Source organism: Cajanus cajan, chromosome 4, assembly GCF_000230855.2.
Source record: "Cajanus cajan strain Asha chromosome 4, NIPB_CcT2T_4, whole genome shotgun sequence".
Lineage (NCBI taxonomy): Eukaryota > Viridiplantae > Streptophyta > Magnoliopsida > Fabales > Fabaceae > Cajanus > Cajanus cajan.
Genome location: NC_138520.1, coordinates 30,471,292 through 30,487,600, shown reverse-complemented (window position 1 = coordinate 30,487,600; position 16,309 = coordinate 30,471,292). Strand labels below are relative to the sequence as shown.

The 16,309-nt window shown below is 36.2% G+C and overlaps 1 non-coding gene across 1 annotated transcript; it reads left to right on the top strand.

Annotated features, from left to right (window-relative positions):
* Positions 1–16,101: 16,101 nt before the first annotated feature.
* On the top strand, positions 16,102–16,208 carry LOC145957628 (small nucleolar RNA R71). The gene has a single exon (XR_014433671.1). It is a non-coding gene; the product is annotated as a small nucleolar RNA R71 (small nucleolar RNA).
* Positions 16,209–16,309: the final 101 nt, after the last annotated feature.

Here is a 16,309-nt window from a genome sequence, read left to right as displayed (position 1 = left end):
CATCGGAAGGCCCAAAGCCCAATAAGGGTTATTTAGTAGTCTGGAACGGGCCATTCTAAGCTATTAAAAAGGCCTAGAAACCCTAGTTTGGAATAGGCCATTCCAACATAGGTTGTTATGAGTAAAATTTAAACCTAGAATGGGCCATTCTGCTTCTGGAATAGGCTCTTCCAGATTCAAATTTTACTCTTAACAAATTGGACCAGAATGGGCCATTCCAGTTCTGGTTATTTCTGATGTCTATAAATAATAGACTCAGGCATTGCTCCCAAGGCTGGAAAAATTCGTCTAGAATCCTAGATAGCTCGAAATCTCCCCCCTCTATCTCTCTCTTTCTATATTTCTTGACATCTGTGAGGTATTTGTGTAGTGTCAAAGGTTGCCACAAAGCACCTAAAAAATCGCACATTTGAAGAACATCAATAAAGCTTGCCACAAGGTATTATCCACCAATCCCTTTCTCCATCTTCCACCTCTTTTATTTTAAATATCATTATAATAAAAGAAATAACCATGTAGACATCCTAGGTTAATTCGTGTAATTTAAATTTCATGTATATAAATAATCATCAATAAAGGGGACTTAATATTTAAATTATTATCTTTTATGCTAGCTTCATCATAGGGTACCGATTAGGGGCGTTGTAGTGGTGCTTAATACCTTCCCTACACGTAACCGACCCCCGAACCCAATTTTGGTTATCAAGGCCATTATTGGATTTTCAAAAACCTTTTCTTTTTCCAATGTTTTGAGGAAAACATTGGTGGCGACTTCTACGAACTATTTTTCAAAACCATTACTTAGGGATTAGTCTGGTCTCCGAGCATTCCCTAATTGATGTGATTTTCAATCGAAAGTCTAAACCATTAGTTGCAAGATCAGAATTTTTTAGGTTGCAACAGGAGGTGGTAGAACATCAGGAATCACCCTTGGCACCAATTTAGTAGCCAACCTTTCTTCAAAGATGAGAAATGATGGAAGAGCATGGGCTAAAGGCCCAACCACTAGAGCTATGGCCAGGAGGTTACTTGAAGATTTGACTGCTTCAGAGCTTAGTGGGCCCAATGGGCTTGGTGGGCCTAGGGTGCTTCTCACTTGGGCTTGATTGATTATACACCATGTCTAATTGTACTTTCTTAGTATAGGAATCTATTTTCATGTTGGTCTTGTATTTTGACCATAGATTAGGGTTTAGGTGTTTTGGGCTTAATTTTGGGCTTCTTGGGCTTTGGGCTTTTGATACCCAATATTGGGCTCATTCTTCTTCTTATATTTTTCTCTATTCATTGTATTCATTAGACCAATGTATTTCGGTCATTAGAATAGGATTATATGAAGAAAACATTAATAGGAGAATTAGGTTTCATTTAGACATCATTTAGAATTAATTTGAGTTGAATTTGAGTCACATGGTTTGCATGGGATGGATCTGGCCATGTGAGCTCCAAATTCACCTCAAATCACTTCTAAATGACTCCTAAATGAGGGTAGCATCTGAATTAGTCACGTTGGAAGCCAAAGTTTGAATTTCAAATTCAAACTTGAAATTCAAACTAGGCGCCAATTTGGTTGATTTGAAATTGCCGCCCAAAGTTAACCTAATTGCTTCCTATAAGTGTATCTTTTCCCACCTTTTGTAAACACTTTTGAATATATGAGATATCTGAATTGAATTCAGCCATTCAAGAGTCACCGAAATTCCAAGAGAGAGAGCTTTAGAGAGTGCCTTCAAAATTCCTTAGGAAAACCTAGTTTCCTTCCCTTTGAAGTGTGCAATCCCTTGTAGCTTGAGCTTGGATACTTCCTTCTATGGATTAGATCTTCTAATCCGCAATTTCTCATCCATTTTGAGCTTCCATCCATTCGGTCTACATCTCCTTTGAAGAAGATCCGTGCCTAGAAGAAGCTTGGAGGAGTTCACATCTTCATTTCTCCTACTTCTTATATCATTTTTGGTATCAAGAGCAAGGTCTTCAAGGAGATAAGTTTTGCTTCATCCTTTTTGTGTCCGTGTTCTTCTTGTGTCTTTGTGTGTTCTTGTGTTTGTCTTGTTTGAGTTTCAAAATTTGGATCTATATTTTGATGTTATTGAGTTCATAGATCCATTGTTGATTGTCTTGATTTTTCTTCCATAATCAACTTGTTAGGAACTATTTTCTTTGTGCTAATTTTGAGTTTATTTTGAGTCTCTCCATTCCTTGTATGTGTCCGTGATTGGACCTCATGCATTGCATTTAGATTTTGGTTTTGAATCTATGTTTTGTCTTAGAAGTTTGTGTTTAGTCTTTATATGTTGCAAATTCCTTGAATAGCATGTTTAACCTAGTTTTATTTTGAGTTTTGTGTCCATATATTGCTTTCGGTTTACCTATTGTTCTTGCCTCCTATATGTGCTTTTTCTTTTACCTTATTGTGTTCATAACTTGCTATTAGTTCTAGTAAGTTTCCTTAGAGTTAGGTTTCCTTTGTGTTCTTAAGTTTTCAAATCACTTTCCATTGAAAATATTAAAAAAAATATTTGATTCAAAATTTCAAGTGCTTAATTCTACTTCTAGTGCACTCTTTCTTGTGGATTCAATTTTTAAAAAAAAAATTAGAGGCTGAAAAACAGAGATAAAACAGAGCCTAAAACAAAAGAAAAGACCTAAAGTTCAAAAGAAAAAATAGTTCAAAAAGAATCCAAACCAAAACCTAAAACTAGTGCACTAGTTTATCATTCTCACTTGAAATTTGACCTAATTTTTGGCTGATTTGTATTCTCGGTTTCTATAGCTTGGAACCTTAGAAAAATTTGAAATAAAAGGAAAAAACACTCTCTGGAATCTTAATTTGATACTGGAAAAAGAAAGAATTAAAAAAAAAATATATAATACAATTTAAAATACAAAACCCGAGAGGTGTACATTGGTGAAAATTCATTTGGTTCCTTGTTATTGTTTTGGCTACTAATTTTGCTATACTTGTCCAATTGCTTTCAATTTTTTTTTGTTTTCTTCATCTACTCTAGTACCTATCTAGGATTCATTCTAAATGAGTGCTAGATTCATTTTGGAGTCTTAATTTTCCAGTTTTACTTGTTGAACTTCTTTGAGTCTTGTCATATACACATATTACTCTTAATTTTGGTATAAGCTTTCCAAATTGTGCTTTGTTGCTTGTCTATTTTTCTTTCAATAATTTCTTGTGCTGGAAGTGGCCTTAAATCCTTGCTCAAGGATCAAGCATTGCTCAACAAAGAGTAGGAAAAATTTTGGACACTATAATCACCAAATTTGACCTAATTTAGTGACCAAAATCCTCCTAAATCTCCTTCACTTGAGTGACCAATTCTTTCACCTTGTGAGGCAGCCACCTTAACCTCTTTGTTGTGTTTCTTTTGCAGGTCCAGGAGTAGCATATTGAAGGATTAGTGGCGGATTAAACACTTGGTTAAGTGTTAGAAAAGTTGAACACAAAACCGCCACTAATTGGTCACCAAAGCCGCCACTTTATTGTTTTTTTAGGCTAGTTTAATTTTTGTCAATTCTCTTGTATTTTTAAACTAATTTGTAAAGCTTGGAGGGAGTATTAAGAAGCTGGTCAGGTATATCTACATCCTTGATAGACTCTCACGTGTAGTACTAGTGGAAGTGGCTTGGAAATTTCATATGTTTCAGGCTTCCACTTAGGATATCCGACTAGTTGCTTAACTTGCTTCTTTTAAGTTTTCTTGTACTTAATTGCTTTACTTTGTTGCCTATAAACGTCTAGAATTGTGTAGTTTTATTTGCTCACGTTTAGTTAAGTGTCAAAAACAAACAAAGTTGTAAAAAGCATACAAAAATTTTTGTGAAAAGTTTTGGGGAATTGGAAATACCACAAAGGAGTTTAGTGATTTCCACTTGAAAAGGCTTGGTTATTAAGTGGCTCTTTGTAGCTCACCTCCCTTGATAGTGCAACTTGTACACTTAGACTTCCAAGTGCTATTTTCATTCCTAGAAAATACCAAAAACATTTTATAACTTTTTGCCTAGCATACAAATTCTTTTTGCTTAACCATGAGTCATCATTCTCAAGGTAGTAGTGACTTTGATACTCCTAAAAGTTTTGAAAGAATTGTCAAGGAGATTGAAGCACTAAAACTTTGGAAAAATGATGAGATGCTTCAAAAACAAAAAGAGAAACTTGAAAAAGAAGTACAAATCATGGCTTTGGAACAAGAAATCCAAAAGATTAAGCAAAGGGAAGAAAAACTTTTAAAAAGATTAAATAAAAATAAAAGTCCAAAAGGTTCTTCTAGGAGCTCAACCAAGAGCTCCAATGATTCTCAAAGCCAAGATAATGATGGTAGTATGCATATGGATGCTTACTATCAACCAACACCTAGGAGAGTCATTAAAGAACACAAAGTGAGGGAATCAAGGGTTGATCTCCCTTACTTTCATGGAAAAGATAATGTGGACACCTACTTAGATTGGGAGATGAAAGTGGAGCAAATTTTCACTTGTCATAAAGTAGGTGAGGAAAGAAAAGTTCCTTTAGCCACCCTAGCTTTTCAAGGACAAGCCATGTATTGGTGGACATCCTTGGAAAGAGAGAGAAGACTTCATAATGATCCTCCCATCACTTATTGGAATGAGTTAAGGAGTGCTATGAGAAGAAGGCACATACCTTCTTATTATAGTAGGGAGCTTATGGATAAGCTCCAAAGACTCCAACAAAAGGGTATGAGTGTTGAGGAGTATAGGCAAAAGATGGAGTTATATCTCATGAGGGCTGGGATAAGGGAAGAAGAAAGATTGACCATTGCTAGATTTCTAAGTGGTCTTAATTTTGATATAAGAGATAGAGTTGAGTTACTCCCTTATAGGGACCTTGATGATTTGGTCCAACTTTGTATAAGGGTGGAACAACAAAATTTGAGAAAATCTTCTTTTAAAGGTAAAACTCAATCTAGCTCTTATGTTAAGAAAGACTACAAGAGGGAGGGTCACTTTGATTCCTCTAAGAAATTTGGCAAAGAAAAAGAAAAAGAAAATGAGAAAAATAAAAATATTGTCACTTCTAGTAGCAAAACTAGTGATATCAAATGCTTTAAGTGTCTTGGGAGAGGACACATAGCCTCTCAATGCCCAACTAAAAAGGTGATGATTTTGAAGGGGCAAGACATTTATAGTAGTGTTGATGAATCTAGTTCCACTACTTCAAGTGATAGTGAATCAAGTAAGGAAGACCATTCCATTGAAAGTGCATATCCTTGTGATGGTCAACTTCTCATGATTAGAAGGCTTCTAGGAAGCCAACCTCATGAGTCCCATCTTTCACAAAGGGAGAACATTTTTCACACAAGGTGTAAAGTTTTAAACAATGCTTGTTCTCTCATTGTAGATAGTGGGTCTTGTTACAACTGTTGTAGCACAAGGTTGGTGGAGAAGCTTGGTCTTACTATTATTCCTCATCCGAAACCGTATCAACTTCATTGGATTAATGAAGATGGGGATATTAATGTTAATCAACAAGTGAAAGTCAAGTTCTCTATTGGTAACTATGAAGACCAAGTGGTTTGTGACATAGTTCCAATGGAAGCTTGTCATATTTTGTTGGGAAGGCCATGGCAATTTGACAAGAAAACCATGCACAATGGCCTTACCAATGAAATTACTTTCACTCATAAAGAAAAGAAATTTGTACTTCATCCTTTGTCTCCTTCACAAGTGATAGAGGATCAAGTACAAATGAAAAAGAAAAGAGAAGAAGAAAAAAAAAACTTGAATAAAAAAAAAGAAAAGAAGGAAAAGAAGCATAAGTTTTCAAAGAAGGATGAAGAGAAATCTTTTCCAAAAGAAGGAATTCAACAAGAACCTTTAAAAGAAACTTTGATTGTTGAAAAACCTTCTTACATTCTTCTTTGTAAAGGTATGCTTCAGTGTCATAATTTAAGTATTGAACTTAGTTCTTTATCTCCTTAAGTTTCTCATTTATTAAAAGAATTTGATGATATATTCCCTAGTGAAGGTCCACAAGGCCTTCCTCCTTTTAGGGGTATAGAACATCAAATTGATTTTGTGCCTGGGGTTAGTCTACCCAATAGACCAGCCTATAGGACAAATCCTCAAGAAACTAAGGAGATCGAGAATCAAGTCCATGAATTATTGAATAAGGGTTGGGTACAAAAGAGTTTGAGTCCCTGTGCTGTGCCTGTATTGTTAGTGCCCAAGAAAGATGGAAAATGGAGAATGTGTTGTGATTGTAGGGCCATTAACAATACCACAATCAAGTACAGGCACCCAATCCCTAGACTTGATGATATGCTTGATGAGTTACATGGTGCTTCCATATTTTCTAAAATTGATCTTAAAAGTGGGTATCACCAAATAAGAATTAAAAAGGGTGATGAGTGGAAAACTGCTTTTAAAACCAAATTTGGATTATATGAGTGGTTAGTTATGCCTTTTGGTTTAACTAATGCACCAAGTACATTCATGAGGCTTATGAATCATGTCTTGAGAGAATGTCTAGGAAAATTTGTTGTTGTTTATTTTGATGACATGTTAATCTATAGTAGGTCTCAAGATGATCATTTAGGACATCTTAGAGAAGTTATGATGATCCTTAGGGAAAACCAATTATTTGCAAATCTTGAAAAATGTACTTTTTGTGTGGATCATGTGGTTTTCCTAGGGTTCATTGTAAGCAAAAATGGGGTTCAAGTAGATCCCGAGAAAATTAAAGCCATTCAAGAGTGGCCCAAGCCTAAAAATGTTAGTGAAGTTACGAGTTTTCATGGATTAGCAAGTTTTTATAGAAGATTTGTACCTAACTTCTCTAGCATTGCTTCACCCTTGAATGAGCTTGTCAAAAAAGATATTTTATTTGAATGGACTTCAAAGCATGACCAAGCATTTCAATTACTTAAAGATCAACTTACTAATGCACCCATTTTAGCTCTCCCTAATTTTGAAAAGACTTTTGAGCTAGAATGTGATGCATCAGGAGTTGGCATAAGAGCTGTGTTATTGCAAGGAGGACATCCCATTGCATATTTTAGTGAAAAACTAAAAGGGGCCTCCCTCAATTACCCTACATATGATAAGGAGTTGTATGCATTGGTTAGAGCTTTACAAACTTGGGAGCACTATCTTGTGTCCAAAGAGTTTGTCATCCATAGTGACCATGAGTCACTTAAATATTTAAGAGGTCAAGGTAAATTAAATAAGAGACATGCCAAATGGTTAGAGTTTCTTGAACAATTTCCATATATTATTAAATTCAAGAAAGGAAAATCCAATGTTGTAGCTGATGCTTTATCTAGGAGACATACCTTGCTTGTGTCCCTGATGTATGGAAAACCGCAAGTGTACGGTTGTCGTCAAGTAATAAATATCGAATCACAGGGACTACGTGTTTGACCTAGAATTACTAGTATTTTAATTTGAATTTTAAAACAGATGGAATTTTTGTTTTGAGATGATAAGATCAGATTCGATGGTAAAAGAGATAGTAATGCAATTAATGAATAAGATAAAACCTTAAGATAAGATAAGGAGATTTCCGGGAATCTAGGGTTCGCACAAAGAGTTCCAACATTATTGAATTATTATTTTCATTAATTAATTCTATTCCATCTTGAAGGTAGTCTTAACCTAATTTAATCCTTGCACCTTCTCAGGCTACGAGGACGTGTTTAATTAAAATTAATCTCTACTCTCGTGGTAATTACGTTCAATTAAACCCATTAAGATCTTTGTTAATCTATTGCTCCTCGAAAGCTTAAATCAACTCTCGTGATTTAACACTCAAGTCTGTTCCTTTAGGTTCCGATAATTAGGTTCTCCTCTTAGTTCATCCCTAATTATCTATGATTATGAAAATTAAGATTAATTGTTTATCATAATTATAATCAAGTTCTCCTCTCAGTTCATCCTTAATTAATGTTATTATGAAAACAATAATATTAAAGTTCATATATAAAATATAAAAGAACAGATCAAGAATTGGAATAAAATTAAGAAACTGAATAATGCATTAATAAAGAGGTTCTTAGAGGCTAAGCCCTGATCCCAGAAAAAGGGAAACTACTCACAAGAGTTCATAGTAGTTCTCCAAGAAAAAAAAAGAATAAAAGAAAAGCAAACCTTAGAGTCGATGGCACAAGCGCCCAACCTTCTCCAAGTGTCAAAAACTAAAAAAACTGTCTCCGAAACAAAAATCCCGTTTCTAGGCTAACCTCATCTAATTTATAACCTAAAAGGGTAAAAAGGTAAAACTACCAAGATAAAAAATTACAAAGATAAAATAAAAATAAAACATAAAACTTAAAAAGCTGGGACGCGAAGTGAATCACGGCCGTGACTGAGAATCACGACCGTGATCTTCTCTGGAGCACATCTATGAAGGGTCAGTGGCGTTCACGGGTGTGATTGGGAGTCACGGCCGTGATTTTCTCTGGTGAATCACGGGCATGATTTAGAATCACGGCCGTGATTTTCCCTGTAGCTCAGCATTTCCTCTTTAATTCTTAAATCTTGATCCTGCTCAGAGAAAACACAACACATACCAAGAAAAGCATAAAATAGGAAAATGATATAAAAATTTATTAAAAACATGAAAGATATGCATGATTATGCTATGAATTCTTGTGAATTAAAGTGCTAAAATACGAGTAAAATTCACAACATCAAATAACCCCAAACTTGAACTTTTGTTTGTCCTCAAACAATAATTAGCACTTTGAAAAAAAAATTCATCAAGAATTAACTGAGCATTTAAAATCTTCACTCTTAGACTCACAAGGTCCAATTAGAATCTTAATCTTTCATTACTAGCGCCAACTCTTAGTTTCTAAGAGTTTCATGATGTCAAATCTTGTAAAGCTCATTAGTCGAACGAAGATAATTTAACAGAAATAATTTTTCAATGCTTGTGACACAAATAGGGGTAATATTTTTATTTTTGTTTTTGTCTCACCTAAAACATTTCCCCAGTAGCCAATCAGTGTAGAGAGGATGATAATTTCAAGAACACGTAGCCTCAAAGGGGGGCTAGCTATTTTACTAAACAATTCCCCAGTAGCTAATTAGTTCCCTTAGTTTTCTAAGGTTAAGAATATTCTCCCTCTAACCTATGACCTCAAAGGGGTGCTAGGTGATTTTTTTTTTTTTTTTTTTTTTTTACCCCCCAAAAGCTTTTAAGCACGAATTAAAAAGAATTTATCTTCAAGAGACTATTTTTATAATTCTCGATCATTTCAAGCCTCAATACTAAGAACCAAGTGCTAGCCACAAAACCAGCTAATTTTTCAACCTTTTGTTCTGAGACTTCAAGATTCAATTCATCACATTCAGTGTTTTCAAAGACGAACAATTTCATTAAAAATATTTACTTTTCAAACACAAATTCAAGCTGGGATTAACTGAATATGTATATATGCATGATTTTTTTATTTATTTATTTATTTATTTATTTTTTTTTTGCATGAATGAATGAAATGCGTACATCCTCCTAACCCCAAACTTAAAGATTTACTTGTCCCGAAGCAAAGAGCTAATGAATGCATGATAGATTATTTTGACAAAATTATAAAATGCATGAATATGCAACCAACCCACAACAGAAAGGAATGCTTGTCCCTAAGCATCAGAGTAAAATAAGGAATAAGAAAGATCTCACTGTGGTGGAAAATCATCTGGATACCGTTGAATGTGCCATTGATACATTTGATCAACCATGTAATTATAATGCTGCTGGCGTTCATCCATTTGTTTCAGCCGGTTATCCATTGATTGAATAGCTGCTAGGATATCAGCATTGTCCACCTCAGGTCTAGGATGTAGAGGGGGTTGTTCAGGAGCTGCTTCCTCATCTGCAGGAGCCGCTTCCTCAGCTGCTGGAGGTAGGTCCTCTAATGGCTCCAGTGGAAACTGCCGTGTAGCCCGGTTCTTCACGGTGTATGTTGGATTTGGTAACTGGTGGTGCACTCCCGACTGGGTTACTACAAAGTAGTATTTATCATCTTCATCTTTCGCAATGCAGTTCATAGAAGAGCAGGTAGCAAAATTAATAGTACGGCTTCCAGGGAGTGGTTCTAACTGGTCCAGCCAAGCGTGATAGCCAAGGTGTTTGGCTATAGTGGTAATGAGGCCGCCATTCACAATCGCACCGTGGCTGGTATTGGAAATACTCTGGAACTGTCGTGCCAAATGACTGCCAGAATCAATAGGCTCCTCTCTGTTTTCCATCATAGCCCATAAAAGTAAAAGGTCGCTCAAACGAACCTTTCCTTCAGAATCACCTCGGGCCAAAACAGTAGAGGCAATAAAGCGGTGCATAATACGGATGGCGGGATGGCGGAAAGCAGAGGAATTACATTTTCCAGCGACCCAATTACTTGTACCTGTCAAACTATACCAAAAAGAACCAGGGTTGAAAGAACTTGGGGTTCTCGTGCTCCCTCCCGTGGGAAATCCAAAAATATTATTGAACTGAGCCAGGGTTAATTCGTGTTCTTGGTTAAACATACGGAAAGAAATCAAACCTTCAGAACAATTTGGCCCAGATAATATTTCCGTGTGGAGAGAGCTCAAGAACTCAAGAACTAGTCGAGGATAAACAACATCATTATGCATGGTAGCAAAGGTTGTCCACCCAATGTTAGTTAACATGAAATTGATATCAGCACGTAAACCCAACTTACGAATAAATGGGAAGTCGAGATACCTGGTAGGATGGATAGTGCGGAAGCGTAATACCTCGTTCCGCTCACGCTGTTCATCATTCCGATAGAACCTCGGAGGAAGGTGCGGAATTTCACTTGCTTCTTCCTCGTAACTGTGGGTATCGGAAGCGGTGGAGGACGAACCAACGGTACGGGTGCGCTTGGGAGCCATGGATGAACGGAAGGAGTGAATGTGGGAGGAAGAGGGAAGAAGAGGAAGAAGAAGTGAGAAGCTAGGGTTTGGGAGAGAAGAAAAGAGAGAATGGGCAGAGTTCGTAAGTTTGAGAGAAGTGAGAATGTAAAAGGAGGGGGAAAAATATATAAGGGAAAGGGGAATTTCAAAAATCACGGGTTGTATCTGTTGAGCGTCAGCAGGGAATCACGGGCGTGATTGGAAATCACGGCCGTGATTCTCTTTGTGAGTTTTCAAAAATTCAAACAGAGGTGATCACGCCCGTGATTTATAATCACGGTCGTGATTCTCTCTGGGGTTTTCCAAAAATTTTCCAGAGAAGATCACGCCCGTGATTTAGAATCACGGTCGTGATTCTCTCTGGAACTCTGAAATTTTATTTTATTATTTTATTATTATTATTATTATTATTATTTTTTATTATTATTATTATTTTTTTTTCATGATGCTTGAATAGGTTCCTGAAGAACCATAGAGTATAATTTTTCTAAGTGTTCCCCATGGAAATATAACTTCAATCTCTGTGCATTGACCTTGAATATGTCGCCTTTATCGTTTCTGATTTCTACAGCTCCATAGGGATATACTTTTTGAAGTGTAAAAGGCCCTGACCATCTTGACTTCAATTTTCCAGGAAACAATCTGAGTCTGGAATTAAATAATAGCACCGAGTCCCCTTGCTTGAATTCTCTTCTATGTATATGCTTGTCATGCCACCTCTTTGTTCTTTCTTTGTAAATCTTAGCATTTTCATATGAGTCTAATCAGATTTCATCAAGCTCATTGAGTTCCAATTTCCTTTTTTCTCCAGCATCCTTTAGGTCATAGTTGAAGTATTTTATTGCCCACAAAGCCTTGTGTTCTAGCTCTACAGGAAGATGGCAAGATTTGCCATAAATCAGCCTAAATGGAGACATGCCAATAGGTGTTTTGTAAGCAGTCCTGTAGGCCCAAAGAGCTTCATCTAATCTTAAAGACCAGTCCTTTCTTGTTGTAGATACAGTCTTCTCAAGAATCTTTTTGATTTCTCTGTTGGATATTTCTACCTGTCCACTTGTTTGAGGGTGATAAGGTGTACCAACCTTGTGAGTGACTCCATACTTTTTTAAGAGAGATTCAAACTTTCTTTCAATAAAATGTGAGCCTCCATCACTGATCACAGCTCTTGGGACCCCAAATCTTGGAAATATAATTCTTTTGAAGAGTTTAATGACAGTATTTGAATCACTCGTTTGAGCGGGAATCGCTTCTACCCACTTGGACACATAATCAACTGCAACTAATATGAACTTGTAACCTTTAGAACTTGGGAATGGTCCCATGTAATCTACTCCCCATACATCAAAAATTTCTACTTCTAAAATCCCATTTAATGGCATTTCATGTTTCCTGGATATATTCCCTGATCTTTGGCATTGGTCACAAGAATTTACCATCTTCCAAGTATCCTTAAATAAGTTTGGCCAGTAAAAACCAGATTGTAGAATTTTAGCTGCAGTTTTTGACGTACTAGCATGCCCTCCATATGCGGAAGAATGACATGAGTGAATGATGTGAGGAGCTGCTTCTTCTGAGATACACCTTCTGTAGATACCATCTCTACACCTCTTATATAGGTAAGGTTCATCCCAAATAAAGCTGTTAAGGTCACTAAAGAATTTCTTCTTTTGTTGATAATTAAAGTCTTCAGGAAGGACTCCACATGCTAAGTAATTCACATAATCTGCATACCAGGGACTGTTTTTCACAACAACTGCTAAAAGCTTTTCGTCTGGGAAGCTGTCATTAATAGGGAGTTCCTCCTTTGTTGCTTGGTCTTGTGGAAGTCGAGAGAGATGATCAGCTACTACATTTTCTACTCCCTTTCTGTCCACAATCTCTAAATCAAATTCTTGTAAAAGGAGAATCCATCTGAGGAGCCTAGGTTTAGCATCCTTTTTATTAAAAAGATACTTTAGGGCAGAGTGATCTGTGTAAACAATAACCTTAGACCCCACAAGATAAGATCTGAACTTTTCAAAAGCATAGACGACTGCTAACAATTCTTTTTCTGTTGTTGCATAATTGGCTTGGGCTTCATCAAGAGTCTTGCTGGCATAGTATATAGCATGAACCTTCTTGTCCTTTCTTTGTCCCAATACAGCTCCTATAGCATAGTCACTTGCATCACACATGATTTCAAAAGGAAGGCTCCAGTCAGGAGTTTGCAGAATAGGAGCTGTAGTGAGAGCTTCTTTCAACCTGTAGAATGCATTCTTACAAGAAACATCAAAGTTAAAAGGTACCTCTTTCACAAGTAGATTAGATAATGGTTTAGAGATTTTTGAAAAATCTTTAATAAACCTTCGGTAGAAACCGGCATGCCCTAAGAAACTTCTAACACCTTTAACATCAATTGGAAGAGCCAATTTATCAATTACTTCTATTTTTGCTCTATCTACCTCAATTCCTCTCCCAGATATTAGGTGTCCTAAGACAATTCCTTCTTGTACCATAAAATGACATTTTTCCCAATTTAAGACTAAATTCACTTCAGAGCAACGCTGCAATACTTTAGTTAGATTTAATAGACAGTCATCAAAGGAAACACCATAAACTGAAAAGTCATCCATGAAAACTTCCATCTCTTTTTCTAATAAATCACTAAAGATTGCAGTCATACATCTTTGAAAGGTAGCAGGTGCATTACATAGGCCAAAAGGCATTCTCCTATAAGCAAAAGTACCATAGGGACATGTAAAAGTAGTTTTCTCTTGGTCTAATGGATGAATAGGGATTTGATGAAAACCGGAGTATCCGTCCAAATAACAAAAGTATGAATGCATTGCTAACCTTTCAAGCATTTGATCAATAAAAGGTAAGGGAAAGTGATCCTTTCTAGTGGCATTATTTAATTTTCTATAATCAACACACATACGCCACCCAGTCACAGTTCTTATGGGAATTAATTCATTATTATCATTTTTAACTACTGTCATCCCACCTTTCTTAGGAACCACATGAACTGGACTTACCCAAGGACTATCAGATATAGCATAAATTACCTTAGCATCCAATAATTTCAAAATTTCTTTCTTTACCTCTTCTTTCATCTTGGGATTTAGTCTTCTTTGAGCTTCAACAGAAGGTTTGGATCCTTCCTCCAAGAAGATGCGATGCATACAAAATGAAGAACTAATTCCCTTTATATCAGCCATAGTATATCCAATAACTTTTCTAAATTTTCTCAACTCATTGAGAAGTTTTTCAGTTTCTTTTTCATTTAAAGCTGAATTTACTATGACTGGATAAGTGGAATTAGCCCCCAAAAACTCATACCTTAAAGATGAAGGAAGTGGTTTAAGTTCTAACTTTGGAGAGTTTTCTTCTTGCCAATCTGTTGAAGACTCAAGAAGACTTTCTACTAGAGGATCTTTTTCTTTACACGGGGGACTTGAATCGATCAAGCAAGCATAATTAGGTTGAATCCCCTCAAGATCTATGTGCTTTCCTCCAACTAGAAAATTCTCCAAGGGATCCCTCAAAATAGATCTCATGACTTCTTCCTCCATGTCTTTAGGCAATATATCAACCCTGCAACAAATATTTTCAAGAGAAGGTTGTCTAACAGATTTAGCAATATTAAATTCCATTGTTTCATCATTAATGGATAAGGACAATTTTCCATGTTTGACATCTACTATCACGCCTGCTGTAGCCAAAAATGGTCTACCTAGTATGATTGGTATTTGTTTGTCCTCTTCCATTTCTAAAACAACAAAATCTCCCGGAATTAAAAATTTACCTATCTTAACTGGAACATCTTCTAAAATTCCTATGGGATATTTTATAGATCTATCTGCTAACTGGATTGACATTGCTGTAGGCTTTAATTCTCCCATATCTAATTTCTTGCAAATTGATAAAGGCATTAAACTGATACTTGCCCCAAGGTCACATAAGGCTTTTTCAAACCTTAGATTTCCAATGAGACAAGGTATAGAGAAACTACCAGGATCCTTAAGTTTTTTGGGCAAATTATGATGGATCAATGTAACAGTCTCTCTATCATCCAATTTCCTTCGGTTAGCTAAAAGATCCTTAAGAAATTTAGCATATGTAGGCATCTGTTGTAGAGCTTCTACAAATCGAATGTTTACATACACTTGTTTGATCATATTTAAAAAATTTTCAAATTGTCTATCAAGTTTAGTCCTTGCTAACCTTTGAGGAAAAGGAATTGGAGGGTGATAAACAGTTTGAGGCTTTGATGAAGATACTTTTTCTTTTTCTAATCTCTCTTTTTCAGGTTTTTCAACCATAGGAGAAGCGTCTTCATCAATCTCAATATTATCATTTTGATTAGACACAGGTCTGTCTAATTTCTTCCCACTCCTTAAAGTAACAGCATTAACATTTTCAGCTGGGTTTGCAACTGTTTTACCTGGGAACTTACCTGGAGAATTGTTTGAACTAGGCATCAACTGTGCAATTTGATTTTCCAGCATCTTGTTGTGGAGAGTAATATTCTCAACCTTGACAGCAAGGTTTTGAATAGAATTTGCCATTGAATCATTGGTCTGTTTTTGATTAGTGACAAAATTCTCCATAAGGTTTTCTAATCTTGAAACACTTTGTTGAATTGAGGGTGTCTGTACTGGATTTCCTTCCCCATTAATGAAGTGATTGGACGGACGAAAATTAGGTTGCTGATTGCTAGTTCCTTGAACTGGGTTATTCTTCCAAGAAAAGTTAGGATGATTCTTCCAACCAGGGTTGTATGTGTTGGAATATGGATTACTCTTCTCTCTTCGAGGAGTGTCATAGAAATTATGAGAAGCTGCCACCTGTTCAGTAGTATCTTCTTTTTCTCCAGTAAAAATTGAGGTACAATCTACTGCAGTGTGCCCTTGTTCCCTACAAAGGTCACATACTTGATTTGTAGCCACTGAATTAACCTTAGCTTTTTCCATCTTGTCTAATCTTTGATTAAGAGTATCAAATTTTGCTAAGAGTAACTCAATATTGTTCACTTCATATCGCCCCGGAGTTCCTTTCCTTGCTGTGACTTCTCTTTCACTGTATTGGCTGTGATTTGAGGCTACATTTTCCAAAATAATCATGCAGTCATTAATAGGTTTCCCCATGAAAGATCCTCCAGCTGCTGAGTCTAATATCATGGTGCTTTGTTGGTCCAATCCTTCAAAGAAAAATTGGATGGTAAGCCAACGGTTGAAGCCATGTTGTGGGCATGCTTGAAGATATCCTTTGAACCGCTCCCATGCTTCATAAATAGTCTCTCCAGTGCCTTGTTGGAAATTAGTGATTTTCTTCCTCAATTCTTTAGTTTTAGAAGGAGGAAAGAATTTCTCTAGAAAAGCTCTTTCACATAATTCCCAAGTTGCTATCTTTTCTCTAGGCACTGTTCTTAGCCACACCTTTG